The sequence below is a fragment of the Leptinotarsa decemlineata genome, unplaced genomic scaffold, assembly GCF_025532065.1.
Source record: "Leptinotarsa decemlineata unplaced genomic scaffold, Ldec_3_MD MMD2_P_RNA_scaffold_5, whole genome shotgun sequence".
In the NCBI taxonomy this organism is placed as follows: domain Eukaryota; kingdom Metazoa; phylum Arthropoda; class Insecta; order Coleoptera; family Chrysomelidae; genus Leptinotarsa; species Leptinotarsa decemlineata.
The window spans coordinates 24,394,624-24,416,764 of record NW_027412532.1 but is presented as its reverse complement, the minus strand read 5'-3'; the positions used below and the strand labels follow the sequence as shown (position 1 = coordinate 24,416,764).

At 34.4% G+C, this 22,141-nt stretch overlaps 1 long non-coding RNA gene across 2 annotated transcripts in view; it reads right to left on the bottom strand.

Moving 5' to 3' along the window:
* LOC111509725 (uncharacterized) overlaps positions 1 to 22,141 on the bottom strand; it is a 524,725-nt gene that overhangs the window by 71,745 nt on the left and 430,839 nt on the right. Inside the window, exon 7 of one of the 2 annotated variants that reach the window (XR_012464120.1) lies at positions 15,095 to 15,110. The exons of the other annotated variant lie outside the window; for it this stretch is intronic. This is a non-coding gene — a long non-coding RNA (uncharacterized lncRNA). The remainder of the gene's footprint in view (positions 1 to 15,094; positions 15,111 to 22,141) is intronic. 2 annotated transcript variants of the gene reach the window in all.

Here is a 22,141-nt window from a genome sequence, read left to right as displayed (position 1 = left end):
TGTTTGAACGTGATTGACAATGTTTCGTGGTGCATTTCATTAGTTCGGACTTCTATTGTCTAATATGATATGAATTGATTTGAAATCCCTGAAAAAATCTGTGAAAAATTAAAAAGATTAGTTGAATAGTAACAGTTATATCAAGCAAAAAAACTGAAATAACATACAAGCAACAACCAAAAAATAAAAAAATTAAATAATAACACGAGATGAAAAAAAAAATATTAATAAGAAATGAAACTTGAAAATTAAAAGATTTTAAGTCAAGTTTCGCTTCGATTGCTAGCATCCATAATCGTCTTCGGGTGATAACCCAGTTGCATATGTTCAGAGTACTAAATCTATTACTTAATGTATACTAGCCCTATCTAACATCTATAAAAATCATTTTTGTACACTCGAACCGTTTGTAACAAACTACTGTCAACAACAAAATTTAACTGACCCAGGAACTGCAGGTAAACGATCATAGAAAACGATGTGTGTTAGCTGAATGGGCTCTGGATGAATGGATTCGTGAACAAACAAAATTGTTGAATTTAGGACGATACCAACAACCCACATGAGATCCAAGAGCGTCCAATGCATCCCAAAAAAGTCACTGGTGTCAATTTTGGGCTGGCGGCGCCATCGGTCCATATTTCTTTGAGAACGACGTTGGACAGGCCATCACTGTCAACGGAGAGCACTATAGGTCGATGATTACCAACTTCTGTTGGCCTGATTTCAATGATCCGGACACCATGTAGTTTCAACAGGACGGCGCTAACTGCAACACAGTGGATGTCACGTTGGATATTTTGAGGGCATGGTCATCTCTCGTGTAGATGATGAGAATTAGCCACCGAGATCGTGCGATTTGACCCGTTAGACTTTTTCTTGTAGGGTTTTCTCGAGTCGCAGGAGTATGCAAATAAGCTACAAACCGCAGCGGACCTCAAAGCCAATATAACCCATGCCATCGGTCAAGTCATGGAAAATTGGACATTCCGGATCCGATCCAACCAGAGAAGCCGTGGCGGACATTAGAACGATTTTATATTCCACACATCAATAGGTCTTTCAAACGAATAAAAAATGTTGATCATACCTCACACACACTTTGTTTTATTTCAATTTGAAGATAGGAAGCGCTTATTGGAAAACCCTACAAAAGACGAATTTCTAATCACTCCAATCTTAATAAACAGAGCTCCAAACCTAATAACCCTTCGAAAAATAACAACAAAGGGGTATGATTCGTGTTGAGAATATGGAAGCACCCCACTGGCATCCACAATCGTGTGATGAATTTCAGACATGATGGGCTCGAGCTCCTCGTTCCATTAATCAAGCCGCTTTCAAAAACAAGTGTTTGACTCCGAGGGAGAGACACCGCTAAAGATGCGCCAAACGACTCAACTTATGCGACATCTGGAAGAAAAATTGTTTTTTCCTAACACTTCTTATCCGATGTGATATATCCTTTGATCAGTCAGTGGCAGATATTAATGTCGTGCGGTGGGATAATTTCGAATGTGCAACCTAGATTTCAAATGATGTATTGTTGTGGTTGAATCCCTGGACAAATACAGCATTCGAAGAGGTCCGGCCAACACACTGTTCTCTATAATGTGAATGCAAGATCATATGGAGATAATTTTTCATTGCAACAAAGAGATGTGCGTGTCTCTTTTCATTATGGTAATCATTAGGAAGATTTCATGAAATGTTTTGAAGAAACAAATTATTTGCGAATGAATTTTTGATCAATTCCAAATGGTGACAAATATACCAGAACATTAAGGTGCTATTCTTTGTTTAATTATAAAATGCGTTCGGATTCATATGTCCTGACTCACCAACAGAGCCGTGAGTTCCAATATAGGCAAAAGATCGCGATTGTCATTCCCTATTTCCCTACCTATGCAAGAAAGATGAAACGTCTACTAACTAAATATCGAGGAAAATTTTTCTATATGATTTCAACGTCAGTTTCAAGTCAATCAGTAGTTGAACTGACCTAAATAATGCTAACCTGTCGAGAATGACTTTTTGATATAGATTTCGTAGAAAATGATTTTCTCACTATTTCAACAATTCCAAACCTTATTCCACCCGGATAATTTTTTTTTTGTGAGCAGTTTTTAATTTTTTCAGTTCACTATCCTCGTTTGACTCCCAACTATTATTTATTATTTCTGAAGGAAAATAATCTTCTTCAGGATCGGTAAAACTTAAGCTTGCGAAAGAATAAGTTATTTCTAGAGTACATCGTATAAAGATTCGTTGAAATTTTCATGATATCATATTCAGCAGAAAATAAATATGAAATAAACATAAGTTAGAGTGGACATACATGTATGAGGAAATTAATGTCTTGAATACGATTCTGAGTATTCACCGCCCGCATCTGTCTACGGGAATCTACTTCTCTTGTTAATATATCGATGTACATTAGATTTTGCCCTCCATACAGGGTGACAATTTGAAAACAAGTAAGGGTTTGTCATTTAAGAATATATAGTTCGGGTGGGTGGGTGGTTTTCAGCGATTTCCTATATTTTGTTTGGTTGCTCATTATGAGTATTCAAATTGTCACTCTACATATTTATCCACTTTTCTAATTGAGGAAATTATTGCAGATTATTCCCGTTCACAAGCCGTAAGACGTCATGTCAGATCGGTTTCGGAATATCACTCTTCGACAGTGTATGACAAATTCAACTGAGACAGCATATGTCTGAGACTCGAGGCTCAACAGATTTCATCGACGCTCACTGCATGTCCAAAACCTTTGTCTGATACAGAATTTGTATCCAAATTGATGAAGTGAGAGTCCATTTCATGAAAAAGGTTCTTAGCGAGGATATTAGTCGAATTACATCGTGATATAAGCTAGGAAATTAGTTGTTTAAGCTATAACGTTTGTATAATCTTTGCTAAACTGGGATCTACCCCATGTGCCATTTTCTCGGAATTCTAATGCCAAAGTAATCGTATAACTTCGTTTGGGACCTTTCGTATATGTCTATGATGAAGTACAAGCACCGCTCTAAGAGCGCCTAAAGGATTACCCTTTAGTGCTTGTGTTTTGTCCTTCTTCTGAATGGACAGAAAATGATGACATAATCGATTTATGCATAAACATTTCTTTCCTCGAGAGACAAACACAAAAGAGGAACACCGTAGCACACGGTTTTTTTATGACAATATAATTTACTCGGTTGAAGTCCATCCGCTGTTTTTTCAAGCACTCACCGATAAATAAACAGTTGCTATCCATCATCTTGAAAATTAATCACGTTTGTACCTTGAAAAAATAGAAGAATTGAAAAAAATTTTAATTGATTCGTCGATATACCGAGTGTAAACCATTTCGGCTTCCGCTCCATGATTCTTTTGTCTCATCTGGTGTTGATAAAGAATTTTGGTGGTTCGAATGGTATCGCAATTCGTTCTGATTGGATCAAAATATTTTGTGGTATTTTCTGTTTCACAGAAAATCATCAAGATTTCGAAATTTCAAATGGAACACTCTGCAAGTGTTCACATTTTTGGAGTCAATGAATCATTTTATATGCTAGAAATATACTGTATTATATAAAAAAAATCACGTCTAAGAGGCTACGAAAAAAATTGACAAATATTTATATTTTATCCGATGCATTGGATACAACATTAACAAGAACCAGAACATCAGCTCGTGTATTGCGACCGTTATCACATCGCTTTTGAAAATGTCTACCGCAGCAGTAGACGAAAAGTCAGGCATGAAAACCTGAAGACCACGGCCAGAAAACCCGGAAAATAGCCCAGCTCCGGCAGTGAAAGATTAGGTATATTCGAAGATTATTTGGTCCAGTTATTTCCGAAAGACATTTATTTAACAGGTGAGTGACAATTGGAATTTCTTCAAAATGAAATTGAATGTTACTTAAAAAATTTACTATTGGTCATAAATATAAGCAATGAACATTTTGTGCATCCGTGAAATTTAGAGTAGATACATATAACGACATATAATCGACTTCTGTAGTACTTATTGGTTGGTATATGATGGAATCGGCCGATACTTGATGAAAATCCATAACTAACGTATTCTAAAAACACTTTATTGTGTGATTTTCACTAGACAGTTTTACAAAAACGCAACACGTGTTTCGCCATACAGTGGCTTCCTCGGGTGTGTCTTAATCACGCCCCAGGAAGCCATCATTTTTACGATTTTGCATGAGTGGGTGTTCATTTTATCAAAATTTTAGTAAAACAGAGTTTCTTAATGAAATAATGAACCATTATCGTGCCATTAGAAAACAGGGATTCCATAAAATTGAGATATATGTCAAAAATTGTTATGTATGTAGTTGTGAAAGCGAAAATACTGATTGTATTTTCACATTAGATCATGGGAGCAGGGCAAATGTGATTTTTGTCAAAACTAAACTTCACAGAAAGTATATTTTCACCAAAATAGGACATTAGTCTGTAAAATGAACTGCTAAATCTGAAATGTTCCGCTTGAAATTCCAAAGTTGGGAAAATTTTGTGTGGAACTGAAAATGAAATAAAAATGTTTTTGATTCGATGAATCCAAATTGTGATACCCTTCGAACCTCCAACATTCTATATTGATACCAGGACAGATAAAATGTTAGAGTATCGAGCCTGAATCGATATACACCCGGTATAAGGCTTATTAATAAACGGACAATTTCATAAACTGAATGATAGTTTACGAGTAACGGTTCTGTAAGATTTTCATCTGCTCATTCTATTATTATTGCGTCATCATACAACGAGGCGCGTAATTCAACTGCTTTCATAAGCACATCGTTCATCAACAAGTCACGCGACAAGTCACAACTGACAACACGAAATTGCAACTTACAAAACGAAAAATGAATTTCTATCGCTAGTCTACAGAAATCGATTAAAAAATTCGCGCCCTATTGTGCTAATATCGATAATTGTTATCAGCAATTGTCTTCAGGAAAATCAAACTTATTAAAACATATCAGTTGATGCAACTAAACAATCGCATGTCTGTGGGTTCCCTTCAGAAATGAAGTATTTTGTATTTGAGATTGAGAAGTTATTCGCTATTCTGAACTATATATAACGTCAAACTTTGAGTTTAAGACTCTGCTTTAGTTGCAAGGCAAATTCAGTTTGGATCAAAACTTCACTTCCTAAAAACGATGACAAGAAGTTTGGCCACCAAGAACAACGATCACCACTTTCGATAAAATTATCCATACAAGCTGGAGAGAGAGAGAGAGACTCTTTCAAAATTATTCAACGGCTCGAATTTTTCTGTTTCACGTATGCCTTTATTTCAGACCGGGAGCCCGTGACAGAAATTTTGACCCCATTTTTCACCGTCTGCCTTTTTCAGAGGACATATTTACTGCTACAAGCAACAGTACTATGAGTTAAATGAATTTTTTTTCCCATGATACACATACTCAAACATTAACTCCAGTTTGCATAAAAAAAGCTTCTTTGACCAAAATTTTACCGTCTGCCACTCATGCGACCGGAAGCCTACAAAAAAATAATTGGCAGACGGTTACATGATGTTCTGGCTGAAGCATGAATTTTTTATTCAACCAAAAAAGTGGTTGACTAAAATAAATTTTTTTTACCGTCTGCCAAGCACAGCGTAGACTAACAGTAGCATGAAATGAACGAATTTTCACAAGGCAGACGGTTTGCCGGTGTATTAATAATTTATAGGCATTTGTTGATTAACAATTTTTTTACAGTGTCTCTGAACCATTTTTTACCATCTGCCTCTTGAATGTAATAAAGTTCCATAATTAAAATGTCCTGCGCCAACTGTTGGCAGACAAATTGGCAATGTTTCAAATATAGGCAGACGCGAATGAACTTGCAAAAAAATCAATAACTTTTACCAACAGTTCACCGTCTGCCATTGTTTCCTTGCAATATATATGATTATTAAGTAAACTAATTGTCAATTGGCAGACGAATTAAACGTGTTTATACAACTGAAAAATATTTTTCAATTTGTGAAAAAACGTAATACCTTCGATCAACGTTTTACCGTCTGCCATTGTTTCCTTGTAATATACAATTATTGACTAAACAAACTGTCAATTGGCAGACGAATAAACCGTGTATAAACGAGAGTGGTAGACAATTTTTTATGACACAAGTGTCAGTGTTACTCCGTAAGAGATTTTCATCAATTTTGGTGGAGAACACACTTTAAACGACACAACTTCTATTACCATTTTTTTCAACAGTTGTTTTGATGAAGTGGAATAAATAATGATAAATGTACGAGATTTAGAAATACATAAACAATATTTTTATTCTAATATCGACATGAAAACTAAATAACTTCCATCATTATCATCATCATCATGATCTTCAGCAATGTTTTCGTTTCCCAAATCCGCAACTTCCTCATCATTGAGCTGAGCAAATTCATTACGATCTACAACAAAAAATAAGTTAGAAATCCAATAATCAATTTTCGTGATACAGTTGAAAAGAATGTGAAAACAATGCAAAATTATTCAAATAATATGTGAACATATTTATGCTACTGCATTTATTTATTTTCAATTAATTACGTAAGGTAGTGTTTTCGATATTTTCATGCTTGATTTTCATTTCATTGAGTTCTCATAATTTCTTAAATACTGACTTACCTGTAGATGTTAATGTAATTTTCTTGAATATTTTCAGCCGTATCAAGTCTTTCGAACCAGTTAAATGTATACTGCCCATTATCATCGTGATACCAGCCATAATTAAATGGGTCTAATTGAGATGGAATTTTCTCAAAAGAATTGGTTGAGATGTTATTATATGCTGTTCTTTAAATTTTTTGCTGTAACTCTCTGACACATGGTGGTAGATTGGATGCGTCAAACGATGTAACTTGTTTCTTGAAAGACTCTATGTCATCTATCACTCAGTTAATGTCTTTCAAATATCCAAACTCTCGGTTAAAAAAAATCGTTTAAAAATATGTTTTCCGTTAACCAGCTGTCGCACGCTTATGAACGATAACCCTCAGAAGTAGAAACTTGGGCGAGCTAAGGATTAATGAGGTCTTACCTTTTAAGGTGTGATTACTAACACATACGCCACATAAATTCTCCGATTATTGGTGCAATGTCGGCAACCAAAGAAGCAAAAGCTTTTTCAAACTTTTCATTGCCCATTAAAATCGACAAAGGTTATTGTTACCCTTTTTGTAAAAAGCTGGTGTAAAATAACAGCCGGTTAAGGCATGGAATGCAGGTAAACCAGCGCAAAGCTGAAATCCAAGAGCCCGGCCGATGTATGTGGCATTTATGAATCTGCAATTGTTTCCAAAACCAAATTGTCAAGTAACATTGACACTTGTGTCATCACAAATTGTCTACAACTCTCGTCTAAACACGGTCGATTCTTCTGCCAATTGACAGTTTGTCTACTCAATAATTATATATTGCAAGGAAACAACGGCATATGGTAAAACGTTGGTCCAAGTTATTACTTTTTTCTGCAAATTAAAAAATATTTTTCAGTTGTATAAACACTATCTATTCGTCTGCCATTATTTTTTCTCTGTATTTTTAATACTGAAGTTTATATCTTTCCAAGTTTTATACGTTAAAAAAATTTTCAGAGGCACTGTGAAAAAATTGTTAATTAACTAATGCCTATAAACTATTAATACATCGGCAAACCGTCGTCTGCCTTATGAAAACTCGTTCATTTCATGCTAATGTTAGTCTACGCTGTGCTTGGTAGACGGTAAACCATTTTTTTTGGTTAAATGAAAAATTCATGCTTTAGCCAGAACACCGTGTAACCGTCTGCCAATTATTTTTTTGTGGGTTGCGTAACCTAACCTTTCGGTTGCGCGAATGGCACACGGTAAAATGGTGGTCAAAGAAGCTTTTTTTATGCAAACTAGAGTTGATGTTTGAGCATGTGTAAAATGGGAAAAAAATTCGTTTAACGCATAATACTGTTGCTTGTGGCTGTAAATATGTCCTCTGAAAAAGGCAGACGGTAAGAAATAGGGTCAAAATTTCTGTCACGGGCTCCCGGTCTATTTGCGGATATTCGTCGAAATGTAGAAGTTTTCCGATTATTGAACGATACATTGATTTACACTTCCTTTTCAATTTCTGGTCATCCATTTCGAAACGCAACTAATGCATTCGGATGATTATCCTTACCCTTTTAGAACTCAAGCAATATCTCCAGTCGATAACTTCTTCATTTTGAAGGATACTTGACAATAAAAATTCTCAGGACAGACAGGTAGACAGGCATTAGAATTGAAAAAAATCAGTAACTGATTATTATCAAAAGAAATCAGAAGTGAACATTTTTCCGTTCATAAATTTATGAAGGCAAATTTACGTGGTTCAGATAGTTCTTCAAAACTCAAATGAAGTTTAAGGGTGAGACCATTGCTTATTGTAAGTGCCTTGGTTCGAAAATATTTCGCGTCATTGGTATATGGAAATTTAAACTAGGAATGTTGAAATTATCGAATATGATTAGCGAAAAATTGGTGATATTTCCAAGTGTAGAAAATATTGTGTAACATTTGCAATTAATTCTAAACACCAAACCGTTATTTCAACAACTCGACACCTTTTTCGATCAACAAGTGATCATCTTCACGAGAAAGATCAAACTTCCTCTTGAAGATGAGCACTTGGTGATCGAAACACGTATCGAGGAGTTGAAATAGCGATTTGATGTTGGGGCAAAACCTCCAGTAATATTCATTACTACACCAACGGTTTCAAGCAGTGTATCACAAGTACTGTACAATTAATTCTAAAATTCTAAACTTTTTAGTTTTGCTCACAACTGCAGTCAATGTTTGCCTGAAAATATAATTCATCAGTAGTATCATATTACTTCTAATTTTGAAAGTATATAAAATATCAAAACCATTTCCGCTCAATGGAATAGAATAAAAAATATTTCTCGTGAATCATTTGGTATGCCTAGTTCTGAATAACGACACGCCATGATTCAAATTTCCTAACCAAACTTCACTTCATCTCTTTCAACTTGGTTTTCAGTACTCCAACCCATTAAATATCCAATAAACTTCAACAAAAAGTTTTGATGCGGAGCATACCCTTAATTAGTACTTAATTATTTTTGTTCGTATCTTCGCTTGAGGAAAGTACGTGAATGAGAAGGACTCCTAATGAAATAATCCCCCTTGCATAAGTTTCCCCTTTCATTTTTAGGAGATTCATATCTTCTTTCCCGAATGAAGTGAGTGTGTTGAGTCTACTATCTCTTTCAATTAGTATGTGAAATTCGTAAACTTGATAGAACTCTGAGCGTTTTATTAACACATTTTGTTCCATATCACGCCGCATATTATTATATAGCTGATGGAAATTCATGAAAGTGAGCACGGATCCTTTATTTTTCAATATACATTAATGAAATCTCAAGTTGCTTCAATGACTTGAAAATCTATCACTCGTTGAAGGATTCAGATGAAAGTGGAGACATTCAGAAAGTTTTGAAGCAACTCAAAAAATTCTGTGATGATAGTGATTTGTTCCTCAATTCACAAAAATGCATGTCAAATTCGTTTTCCACAAACGAACTATAACTATTATTTTGAAAATCACGAAATAAAATAAATCAGTTTCAGAAGTGGAAGATTTGGGAACATTTATGGACTCAAAGTTAGCATTTAATTCACATATAGATTGAATTGTCAATAGATGTAATATTATTGAATTCTTCTTTATATTGGCCTTTCAATTAAGAACGGCAAAAACATTCTCATATGTATAAATATTATGCATATGTACATTGTAGGCTCTGCTTTGCATTGTTGTTTCAAAGAACAAACAGCGACTACATCCCCATTATGCGTCAATACAATATTATGCATATGAAAGATAGAACAACAGTCACGAATCTCATCATGATTTTCAAGTTAATGAAAGGATTAGTTCATTGAAGAGTGCTGTATTCCAGAATCGAGGTCAATGATCTGGGTAGAACGTTGAGGCGTACATATTTCTTCAAGTTAAGTTGTACAAGGACAAATGCTGCTCAACATTCTGCACTTTATAGAATGCCTAAAAACTTCAACGAATTTTGCAACAGTATTCAATATTTGAAATCTCTTCAGACTGTTTCGAATACAAGATGAAAAACAAGTTCATTGATAAGTTGTGATCATTTCTGTGTTCTCTGTCAGTTCTATAATAATTATGTTATCCTTTGATCATACAATGTAATGTTTCTCCGTATTCTTTTTTTTTCAAAGCCCACTTAGACTAAACTTATGAAGTGGATTCCCTATTGGATTTGTTGATCTGTTTGTAACCCCTATATTGGTGAATAAATAAATGAATAAATCCATTTTCACAACTAACTGGTTTTTCAGACTCTCCATGGTGAGATCACTTCAACCTTTTTGGTGCATGTGTAACGGCAAGAATAAATGTTTCATCCTTGTGAATGATAGACCGACATTCTTCTCTATAGGTCTACATTGTCTTAAAGACTCCTATCCTAATCCTCATCAATCATTTTCTGTTATTTTTCACCTTTCCCCATCGAAATCACAGTTCATGAAATTCTTTTCGCAAAGACTCCATGCTACCTTGATAGTCAATAGTACAGAAAATTGTTCCAAAAAGACCTCAATGAAATACCATGTGTTGTTGAATGATTGATTACTAAAAATGTTGTCACGAAGAAAAGAGAATTGAAACTCTCTATATGTTCAACCACTTTTATTCGCAACTAATGTTGCAGCGTTCAATTTTTTTTTGAAAATATAATGTGGTTTCACACGATTTTTCATTAAAAATGAGACAAGAAAGCTCGATTTTGAAAGTGTATCTACTATTGATCTTGGTTTAATATATGAGTTTGAAAATGTCCCTATAGGACGAAACTGTAGTAACGTAAGTTACAAATGAAAGTGGTAAAAAACATAGAAAGGTTCAATTCTCTTTTCTTCATTAAAACTTCCTACCACCTAGTAATGGCTACATCCATCAATTTATCAAAATTTTGTCATCAACCTTTGTTCGTCAAAAATTATTTTCAATCCAAATACTTCATCTAAAAATTCCATTCGATATATTTTTTAATCGTATTGATGTATAAATAGTTCCAGATGAACGTTCACATAGTTCTTCATGAAAAATGAACAAGCTGACACCTATAATCGGAAATGCCATTACCATGAAAATTTCAGTCTGGTGGTTTCCAACGACATTAGAAAACAGTTTAATTGACAGAGTGAGAAGAAAGGTGACCAATGAACGTTTGCAAACCATAATGTATTCAACAAATGACCATTTAGGTCAATTCGAGTATTCAGAAAGGCTTACAACACGAAAATGTCGTAATGATAAGTCCTGTTATATTATTCATAATCTTGCCTTGTGGAACGTTTCCGATATGACTTGAATTATATAGATCCTAATTACACCAACAATCCGTTTCACTAACGATGGTATTCGTTATAAACATAGGTTGAATTCCAAATTTTACTACAATTATTTTGAAATTGATACAAAAGGGACTTGTTTTCGATATGCGAATGCTATATAAATTGCTAGTAGATGAACGTAAGAGGATGGAATTGAAATTTAATACATTTATTCAATTTGATCATTGATATTTTGGCCTGAATATCACCTCACCTTCAATACAGCATTCAATTTTTTTTGAAAATATTATGTGGTTTCTCAAGATTTCTCATGAAAAATGGGACAAGAAAGCTAGATTTTGAAAGTGTATCTACTATTGATCTTAGTTCGCGGCGAATGTAAACATATTATTGGTCTGAGCATAAGACTCCAGTTTTATTGAATCATTTGTTTTCAAATTTATGATATTTAATTCAGTAATTCAAAAAATCGCAGAAATCATTTCAGTTTCGTGGAATATGGACTTCATTTCCATTGTGAAATCAAGAATGTCTAACAACTGAAAAAAAGAAATTCAAGCAAAAGCCTTACCATTATGTGAGAAGATTGTGTTATACAATTTATGGAATATTAGAAATGTTATCTACTCCTTCAAATATCGTATCGTATCGTATTCCCAATACTTACATTCGGTCATTCAAAAAAGTATCATTGAAAAAACTAAAATATTCCGAATATCACATGTACAAACTGTTTCACCATTGTCTGTTTCATTTGTGATGGTATGGAAACAATACAGATAATAAGAAACAAGTTGAATAAAAGGGGGATAATAGTTTAGAATGACAAAAATTAAAAAAATAAACACGTCTCAACGATAGATAGGTACAATTTTTATCTACTTACTTGAATGAACATGTTGCCAAAAAAAAAAACCGAAACAATATTAAATGAATTTGTTACGTCAAGTAAAATGCTATTTTGAATCAATTGAATTATATCAGCCTTTGAATTTCTAGATTTCGCTTGATGTTTTAGTGAAAACTTTTGCATACACAATTTTCAAAATCGTTGTTATATTTTTGATTCGATAATCTGAAACTTTCAAGCGCTTAGTAAAAAGTAAGTCTTGTGAAAATAATTGAATGCAACTGGATGATTCTTAATACAAATTCATATCAAAAGTTACTAATACAGTTTACTGAGATTTTCACTAGGAAATGCTTATAAATCCGTGATAGGAGGAATTAATAAATTACTCCTAAATAAACATTTTATATCTGTTCCAAGAAGATATTCTATAGCGAAACACGTTTTTGAATCATTCATGGTGAAAATCTGTAAAAAAAGTCCTATTAAAATAAATAAATTCTAACATCATCTTTCGAATGTTTCAACAAATTTTAAGTAGGCATAACGATGTGTCATCTACCTAGATTATGAAAAAAAAAAATAAAAAATGAAGAACTCTATTGATTTAAATTGAAAAGAGTATGTTTTCAGGAGAGGTTAATTTTTTCGAAAAGAAAATGGATGATACTGTTGGTTTTTTCTGTAATGTTAGTTATATATATATATATATATATATATATATATATATATATATATTATATATATATATATACATATATATATGTATATATATACATATATATATACTCAAAATATACTTCTTTCAATTTGAACAAGAACAAGTACTTGTGAAAACGATTTGAATACAGTGGTAAAACACGCATGATTTACTTTCGAGAATATATTTCATAATAATACATCATGATCAGGAATGAGAATGTTATAGAATAATACAAATAATATAAAAACATAAATACCCAATAGTTTTACTGATATTGAAAAATAACTTTTTTTCGATTGAAATCAGCCATGGATTACAAAATATCATTCATTGAGTTCAATATGCAGGATGCAAACGTAGTAGTTTCAGTAGGTACCTACATAAGAGTTGATTTTTCTTTTTGGAATATTCGTCGCCAAGATATAAAATCAAGAAATAAAAATCGAATTTCAGCTCGGAATAAAACGATAAATGTATAATTTATTTCGAGAAAGACGATTTGAAATTTACTAGAAGTATGATAACAGGTAAATTCGATATGGTCCTTCAACCCCTTGAATCTATCACGCAGAAATTTTTTTTTTAATAATAATAACAACCCTTTAGACCTATCATTGAACAAAATTATCATTTTTGAATAACTAGTATTGGAATGGATATTCCTCCATAAAACGATCACGCTCTACAATGTCTTTTTTTGGTTCCAATTGTTCTATATAGAATGGAAAAAAATAACTTTTTTCTAGCTCCTCTAGTAAGGGTTTAACAGAAGTTCGTTTAACGTGCCCAACACCGCAGAAATCCCAGTTCACCCAATTCATCAACCCCGCATTATGCTAATAGCATCGAAATGAATTTCTATAATTAAAGCCCCGCAAGTTTCATTCGGCAGTGACGTTTCAATGAAAGCCGTCTGAATGATAAATCTACGTAGACAATTAACGAGAATTTAACCGCAATCAAACACCAGAAGGTCGCCATCCTGACACTCGGCAAACAAATTTTTTGAACGACGGTTCAATTCGTGAATAGTCTTCGCCAAAATGTCATTAATCTTTCCCTAATATCGGCGCACTGAAAGAGTCACCTGCACGAAATTCTCGTCTCAATGGATATTTATCGAATGTGGTGTGAAGGAGATATCGTTTCCATGAAAATTATCCTAATGCGATTCCGAACTGAAGAGAAAATGTGATAGTATTCGTTGAATATAATAGTATGATCGATGTTCTCGGCATCAAAAATAGTTGATATCTTTTTATGAAGGTGCCTTGACGAATGTCTGTCTGATACCAGACTATAATATATCCAGATGAGAAGCTCTACCCATTTCTTATAATGTTTGATCTGCACCTTCTATGACCTAGCACCTTCGATCTGGTTGTCATCCATGTTGCAAGTGTGATAATTATTTTATTTTCAGGATAACGGAAGTGGATCCAGAAGTAATATAGGGTCTGGTTTGAAAATGCCATAAATTACTGATCGGCATAGATTGACCCTACACTGGATGACAGAATGACGTCTGCGTGACCTGGCACAAGTCATCATCTCCATAAAGTCACGGAACTAGCTAGATGGTACCAAAATCTATGGTACCAGAACATCGATGAAATTGATGGATGTAGCCATTACTTCGTGGTAGATGATCATCATAAAAATGAGAATTGAAACTTCCTACTTTTTATACCACTTGCATTTGTAACTGAGGTTACTGCAGTTTCGTCCTACAAAGACATTTCCAAACAAATACAATGTCCTCATGAAAATGTCCTTGTAGAACGAAACTGCAGAAACGTTAGTAAGAAATATATGTGGTATGAAAACTTAGAAATTTTTTATTCTCATTTTCCTGACATATTGATATGACATTGACCCATTTGATAATTCATTTTTATTTCAGGCAACAATGATTTGTTTGCCTTACAAATACACATCCTTATACTTTTTGAATTTTTATAGTCATTGCTGAACCACTTTTGATCCATATTTTTGTTTCAACTAACTCATTCAAATATTTCGGTCCAGTTGATTTTAGTAAATTCAGATATTTTTTCATTATTATTTCTCCAAAAAATATTATCAACTACATCAAAAAATCTGGAATCTTGAAATATTTTTATCTTACCTGTGAGGATCAGAATCTGAAACAAAAAAGTAGGTTATTAAATATTAGAAGTTAATAGTGGTCCATCATTGGAAAATAAGATTATGTTGGTATGGTATTGCCGTTAATTATTACGGAAAAAATCTAAAAAAATTAATTTCTGAAATTTAATATACAGAATAATGATGGAAATAACGTCAATCATAGATCGAAATGACTTTTTTTATCTTGGATTAATTGGAAATGAAAATTATTCGGCACTTACCAAATATAAGCAATTACTTTAAAATTATTATAAGCTTACCAACTGAAAGAAATTATTTTCAAAGAGAGTTTCAAAACTGCATTCTCGGAAGATTGAATCCCGTGGAGCATATAAGTTAGGGTAACAAATTTTGACTGATTTCATTACATCGAATACAATAATTCTGAAAGTAGAAATAAAATCTATCTCTATAGAAATCAAAAGGCCATATAATATAATTTCACCATGTAACCCAAAAAACTGCAAAATGTAGAAAATATTTTGTAATACAAATCGCTCATTTATTTTCTTTCTCAAATCGATCTAGTGTAAACTGAAAATTTGAGCTTTCTCTATATTTTCAGACAGACATAAATAATTTTTTTGCGGAATGTGGAACACGATCGTAACCACAATAAATATGTGAAAATGAAAATAGAACTTTGCATTTCCCAACAAAATTTATATGTCTACCTGATTGGAAATAGGAAGTTTTAATTATTTGGCAACAAATGAGAATTTAATCATATCAATATCAGCAATATAATGTTCAGCCAAATCTGCAACCCGTTTGAGAAATATGATGGAGCTGGCCGACATTTTATGAAAATTCATAACGCATTCAAAAACACTTCATTGTGGAATTTTCAATAAACAGTTTCAGAAAAACGCAACATGTGTTTCACCATACATTGCCTTCTTCGGACGTGTCTTTGCTAACTAAATTCTACATATTCAATGCTCAATATGTCTCAGCTATAGAACATTGTCATATTTGGGAGAACCAACGAATAATATCGCCCGTTTTTCAAAAAAAAAGAATGCATATACGTAGCTTACAGAACGACTTATAGTCTAGGGAAATGTATTGAAAACGAGGAAGCTTCGGTATCGTATAGATCAGGAGCATATAAGCTGACTTGTGGCTCTTGCCCAAAACTGTATATTGGCCAAACAGGAAGAACTTCTTCCCAAATAATTGAAAAGCATAAAAGTAGTTTCCCAAATAGAAAGATCAATAATTCTACATTTGCAAACCACCTTCAAGCAGAAGGACAAGAGTTCAATCGTGAATATCACGTGTTACATTTAGAAGAGAAAAATTTGAAACATTAAATGGCTAGGTGACACTCAGGTACTTGAAATGTAGGTACTTCAGATTGTAAAATTAGATATATCAAGCATTGATTATGCATAATTTAGTAAAGACACGCCCAAGGAAGTCATTTTATGGCGAAACGTGTGTTGCAGTTTTGTGAAACTATTACGTGAAGATCTCAAAATAAATTGTTTCTTCAACACGTTTGAATGAAGAGGAATACCAAAATGACATTTCATATAGGTATCGGTATCTACTATAACATTGTTAATTAAATTATCTAAAAGAATAATTCATTCAAGCCAGTCTCAAATTACTTACACTGGACTGCCACCTATCAGAAAACAACTACTTCCCTGGCCAATACCACGAATGGCATTGTATTATATCCGACAGGTGTCAGTGCAGGATTCTTCACTGAAGTTATTCCTGCTATGCTGTTGGCGATACAACTGCCGCAATAGATTTTCAATTATGGTACAGACCGGATTCGGGCTGTTTGGCCACTCGTCAGAGCAAGGTAGTGTCTATCATCAACATGAAGTCGATGAGTTGTTGCTTTCTGATAGGTGTCAGTCCTTCAATCTATTGTTCTTTTAGATAATTTGATTTACAGCCAGTCTCTAGTATGCTCACTCATTTTATGAAGTTTGCTAATTGTACCACAGAAATATGTAAAGTCACCATATCTTATACATCACACACGAACCCAGAATATTCGCTTTCTGTCTCTCTTCGGAGCTTTTACTGCAAGAAGTAACCTAGATAATGTAATGTAGTATAGTTGAACATGTGTAATGTTGTATAGTTGAACAACCCTGTATTGGCAATACCATCAGTACAAACGGCGCGCGCACCGGGGAACATCTGTTTTTCGGACGTGTTCCTTTTTTTTTGGCAGCCTATGTGTACTTGTTTTGTTACCTTTCGTAGAAAATACAGATTGTGTTGTGAAAGTAAGAAACGTAGTTTCATTTAAACATCACATATTCTGGCGACGAGGATAAAGTGCTATTTATTCTTACTTCATTGCTAATACATTTGCGAACAAAGTACAAAAACTTGTGCTAGTGAGGAAGGATGGCGGCTCCGAGAGGAATTCAACTGGAGTTCAATCCAGCTGTTAATGACTGGGTTGTCCATTGAAAAAGGTTGCAGCAGTACTTTATTGCGAATAATATTACTAAGGACAATATTAAGCGTGCAATACTACTAAACGGCTTGCACCAGGATGCATACGGGTTGCTTCAAACTTTATGTGTACCAGATGAGCCAGAAACGTCCAGTTTGGTGATATTAACCGGTCATTTGGATAATTATTTCAAAAAACAAAATGTTGTTTTTGTGGAAAGATTCAGTTTTTATTCGGCATTCAAGCAGGAAACTGAAAGTGCCCAAGAATGGAGTGCACGGTTGAAAAAGCTATCCATGTATTGCGATTTTGGTGAATCGTTCGATACGAAGTTGTGTGACAAATTCATCACAGGTTATAATCCGGGCAAGGTGAGAAACAAGCTGTTCAGCGAAAAAAATTCAGTAACTTTTTCAAATGCATTACAAGTGGCCTTGACAGAAGAAGCGGCCCAAGTGGGAATGCTTCAGTGTGATTCCAAAATCAAACGTGAACCTAATGAAATCGATGTTCATCGAATCGTTCAACGAAACGGAGGTCGCAAGGAGGCTTCCAGTAGTTCCAGTGTGGAAAAGGGGCATTCATCATTCGGTGGTAGAGCAGCTGGAGAAGTGTTTCGTGTTAAGGTGAAGTGTTTTCGCTGCGGAAAAGATCATTTAGCAAATGTTTGTCCGTATCGTGAGTATACTTGTAATACATGCTCAATTAAAGGTCATCTGAGTTCTGTTTGCAAGAAACAAAGAAATAAGCTACATTATCTGACTCAAATAGAGTCAATTTCACAGGCTGATGCGATGTTACAGTGTGAACAAAATGTTGGTTCACAAGTCTTGTGTCTTCGCCAGAAATCAGATGAGTCTATAATTATAGATATTTGTTTAAATAACGTTCCTTTGAAAATGGAATTAGATTCAGGTGTGCTGCAACATCGGTTTTGCCACTTTCGTTGTTTAAGAAATATTTTTCCACGGTCCAATTGTTTGGAACTAACATTGAACTCATACATTTTTCAGGAGATAGGGTGCTACCTGAGGGGATCGCAAAATTTCAAGTAGATTATGGTTCAAAACGAAGTTTTTTAGATTTTTGTGTGGTCGATTCGAAAGGCCCAGCACTTCTTGGCAGAAATTTTATAAGATCATTCAATATGGTGTTTCAGGAAGCAAAACACAGTATTCATTGTTTACACGGTAATACGTCATTTGAAAATTACTTTATGAACAAATTTCCAAAGGTGTTTTCTAGCAAGCTAGGTTGCTTCAATAAATTTCAGTTGCAGTTACGAGTCGATCCAAATGCTCAACCTAGGTTTTGTAAATTTCGACCTTTACCATTTGCAATGAAGAAGAAAGTTGATGAAGAGATTGATAGGCTTCTAAGTAATAAAATAATTTCTTCAGTGGAGTTTAGTCCGTGGGCAACACCTGTAGTACCGATCCTAAAAAAAGATAACACTGTTAGGTTATGTGGCGATTATAAAATAACAATAAATCCCCATTTGATAGTCGATAAATATCCATTGCCTCGAATGGATGATTTATTAGAAAAATTGAGTGGGGGAGAACAATTCTCTAAAATTGATTTAGCACATGCTTATCAACAGGTACCATTACATCCAGAATCGCGAATTCTGACGACTATTTCAACTCACAGGGGTTTGTTTCATTACAATGTTCTGCAATTCGGTTTGGCCTGTGCGCCGGCGCAGTTTCAAAGGATGATGGAACAGTTATTCATGAATCTGGAAGGAGTAGGATGTTTTTTGGATGATATCATTATCATTGGCAAAAATAAAGAGAGTCACCTGAGTAATTTGGAAAGAGTATTCAAATTCTACAAGATTGTGGCTTGACAATAAAAAAAGAAAAATGTGAATTTTTTTCAGATAGTGTGTCATATCTGGGGCTGATTATTGATAAAAATGGTATTCACAAAGCCCCTGAAAAGTTGAGGGCAATTGAAAAAATGTCTGAGCCCAAAACGGTGTCACAACTCAAATCTTTTTGGGGATGGTCACTTATTACAACAGATTTATACCGAGTATGCCTAATATTGTGAGTCCGTTGTACAATTTGTTGAAGAAGAATGCAGTATGGCATTGGACTGAAAGTTGCCAAGATGCATTTGAAAAAATCAAAATAGTTCTACTTTCCGATACATTTTTAGTGCATTTCAATGCAGCCCTCAAATCTACGTTAACCGTGGATAGTAGTGCCTACGGTTTGGGTGCGGTTCTGTCTTAGATTTGTGAGGACGGGGTGGAGCGCCCCGTGTGCTTTGCGTCTCGAACGTTGACGGATTCGGAGAAAAAATATTCACAGTTAGATAAGGAAGCTCTAGCAGTGGTATTCGGTGTCAAGCGTTTTTACCAATATTTATATGGTCGACATTTCATCTTGCGCAGTGATAACCGTCCATTAGTTAGTATTTTTGGCCCAAAGAAGGGAATACCAACTATAGCAGCCAATCGTTTACAACGATATGCTTATATCCTAAGTGGGTTTGACTTCACGATTGAGTATGTCAATACCTCAGCTAACATTGCAGACTTCCTTTCCAGACTGCCGATTCTTGATGCTGACAGTGATTCAAAAAAATTTGATTTCGAAGAAGGCATAAGAGGTTTTGAAAATTCTCATATCAACTTGAATTATTTATCCAATGCGGAATATTTACCCATTGATGTTACTAGGATGCGAGAAGAAACCATAATGGATCCTGTATTATCGCAGGTGGTATCATATGTGAAAAATGGATGGCCTTCCAATTGTCTCGAGGAAGTAAAACCTTTTTATAAATTACGTTTCGAAATTGGCATTGAAGATGATGTTCTCCTTTGGGGGCACCGTGTTTTAGTTCCGTCTTCTTTACGTAAAACAATTTTGGCCGAACTGCATAGCGGACATTTTGGTATCGTGAAGACGAAGTCACTTGCTCGATCTTACGTATGGTGGCCATCTCTCAGTAAAGATATTGAAGTGATGGTGAAAAAATGTCAAAAATGTCAGTCGGCACGCAGCACCCCCGAAAAAACGCCTTTGGTATCGTTGGCAATACCGGAGGTAATTTGGCAAAGAATTCATATAGACTTTCTAGGACCTTTGAAAAATTTATACTTTTTGGTTGAGATTGACGCCTATTCCAAATGGCTAGAAGTGTTTCCGATGACATCTATTACAAGCAAAGTGATCATTCAAAAATTGCGCGATCTTTTCTCAAGATTTGGAATACCCTTAATGTTAGTTTCAGATAATGGCCCTCAGCTAATTTCAGAAGAATTCAGTACATTCACCAAAGTAAATGGCATAAATCATGTAACCATACCACCTTATAATCCATCTTCAAACGGCGCGGCTGAAAACTCTGTTAAAACAGTTAAAGCTTTTTTATTGAAAGAATTGTCTGATAATCAGCTGGTGGACGTGAATCTGTCGTTATGTAAATTTCTATTGCAATATGGAAACACCCTGCATTGTTCTTCGGGGGAATCACCTGCTAAGTTGTTTTTGGGGCGATCGCTTCGAACCCGTTTTGACCTGCTCAGGCCAGCGGGAAGGGAGCAGTGCTGATGTGAAAGATGTTTCCTTAGTTAAAGATAATTTAGTTAAATCGCAGGTTGTAAATGAAAGTAATTATAAAGGGAAAAGAAAAAGCAACTTCAGAATAGGACAGATTGTGTACGTTAGGGACTATCGAGGGAAAACACCCGTGTGGTGTAAGGCTAAAATAGAAAAATTTATCGGCAAAAATGTTTGCATTGTGAAGGTTCCAAAAGATAATCTGAATTGGAAAAGACATTTTAATCAGATAAGATTTTGTATTGACGACGAATTCACTTTGGATGATAAATATTTTGATTCGAATTCAAAATCGGAGGTCGCTCCTGAAACGATCGCATACGGTCCGAGTTCTTCGTCAATAAATAATCCTATCCCAAATATATTAGATCATAAGAATTTCGTTCACTCCGCCTATGAACGCCCTAAGCGTAATAGAAATGCGCCTGATAGGCTCTGTTACGCCACATTTAAGGGTGGGAGTGTGTAATGTAGTATAGTTGAACATGTGTAATGTAGTATAGTTGAACAACCCTGTATAGGCAATACCATCAGTACAAACGGCGCGCGCACCGGGGAACATCTGTTTTTCGGACGTGTTCCTTTTTTTTTGGCAGCCTATGTGTACTTGTTTTGTTACCTTTCGTAGAAAATACAGTTTGTGTTGTGAAAGTAAGAAACGTAGTTTCATTTAAACATCACAGATAACATATATGTTTCATCTACGACCCGATTTTCTGTTGATCGAACAAAAGAATTTGATCGTTGAATGCAACTGGCCGGTTAACATTGCAGGTATTTGCAATATCGGTAATGTAATGGTTTCCGTAAGACTTCTACAGATTGACCGAAATAATTCTGAACATTCATGTTCAAAATAAGATAATGATAGACATAATTTATATATTATGTATCTTTCATTTACTTTGAAAAAATGAATATGCATATAACACTGGGTGTATATAATCATTCTGACATGAATGTAATAATAACAATAATAATGAGGGTCTTTAATAATTTTCAATTATTGTATTCA